Consider the following 1,896-nt stretch of genomic DNA (forward strand, 5'->3'; position numbering starts at 1 on the left):
ATCACCAAAAAAGTAATGGATGGACCTCAAGTTCAAGACAACCCCATCAAGAGAAGGGCGCATGAGCTCCTCCCAGAAATTCCTCAATTTGACTATTGGGCCCACTTAGATGCATCTGTCACCAAGATGCAAGAAGCTATGGATTAATTCAAAGAGCAGCAGAATCAAAACAGCATGCTCTGCAAATTGCTCAAAGAACAGGAGAAACAAGGGTGTGAGATACAGGAGCTAAAGCGCCAGAAGCTGTCCCTTGAAGAGCCAGCCATCCCACAGATTGAAGGAACGCCTCTCTCTCAGAATAAAGGTTGTTGAGTCCTAACTCTGTAATAACTTTTGCTATTAGAAATCTATTTTAAGAGTTAAATGAGCATTAGTATTAGAGTTGTTTATTTTTATTATTCCATAAGTATTAGTAGCATTTAAATTCCATTCGTCTGTTGCATGAGTAGTACTTTATTTTAATTTTTTCCAATTTGGCTATAATTTACTCTTTTCATCATCATTCGTCAGTGCATATTTTCTTTATATACTGAAATTTAAGTAATGTTTGGCTATTGAAAGAATAATGAAAAAGAAAAAATGTTATTGATAATATGAAAAATCATAAAATTGATTATTGAAGCAAGAAAAAGCACTGAAAAACACAAAGCTTGCGAAAAAAAAGCAAGCAAGAAAAGCCAATAGCTCTTTAAACCAAAAGGCAAGAGCAAAAAGGCAGTAACCCTTTAAGCTAAAAGATAAGGGTAAAAAGGATCCAAGGCTTTGAGCATCAGTGGATAGGAGGGCTCAAAGGAATAAAATTCAGGCCTAAGCGGCTAAATCAAGCTGTCCCTAACCATGTGCTTGTGTCATGAAAGTCCTAGTGAAAAGCTTGAGGCTGAGTGGTTAAAGTCGTGATCCTAAGCAAAAAGAGTGTACTTAAGAACTCTGGGCACCTCTAACTGGGGACTCTAGCAAAGCTGAGTCACAATTTGAAAAGGTTCACCCAGCTATGTGTCTGTGGCATTTACGTATCCGGTGGTAATACTGGAAAACAAGATGCTTAGGGTCACGACCAAGACTCTTAAGTAGCTGTGGTCAAGAATCAACATACTAAACTAGGAGAATCAATAACACTATCTGAATTCTGAATTCCTATAGATGCCAATCATTCTGAACTTCAAAGGATAAAGTGAGATGCCAAAACTATTCAGAAGCAAAAAGCTATAAGTCCCACTCATCTAATTTGAATTTGAGCTTCATTAAAGACTCTGAGATTTTATTGTACAATAATCTTCTTTTTATCGTATTTTATTTGTCTAGTTGCTTGGGGACAAGCAATAGTTTAAGTTTAGTGTTGTGATGAGCGGATATTTTATACGCTTTTTGGTAGTGTTTTCATATAATTCTTAGCATGTTTTATTCACTTTTTATTATATTTTTATTAGTTTTTATGCAAAAATCACATTTATAGACTTTACTATGAGTTTGTGTGTTTTTCTGTAATTTCAGGTATTTTCTAGCTGAAATTGACGCATCTGAGCAAAAATTTGATTCAGAGGCTGACCCTACTACACTCGAAGTGGATTCTGACCCTCCTACACTCGAAGTGGATTTTCTGGAGCTACAAAAGCCCAATTGGCACGCTCTTAATTGCGTTAGAAATTAGACATCTTGGGCTTTGGTGCACGAAATTGTGATCATCAATGGCGCCATCAACATGGTACGCTCAATTGCAATCTCAACTCTTTATCACAACTTCGCACAACTAACCAGCAAGTGCACTGGGTCGTCCAAGTAATAAACCTTACGCGAGTAAGGGTCGATCCCACGGAGATTGTTGGTATGAAGCAAGCTACGATCATCTTGTAAATCTCAGTTAGGCGGATTCAAATGGCTATGGAGGATTAATGATTA

Source organism: Arachis stenosperma, chromosome 5 (assembly GCF_014773155.1).
Source record: "Arachis stenosperma cultivar V10309 chromosome 5, arast.V10309.gnm1.PFL2, whole genome shotgun sequence".
NCBI lineage: Eukaryota > Viridiplantae > Streptophyta > Magnoliopsida > Fabales > Fabaceae > Arachis > Arachis stenosperma.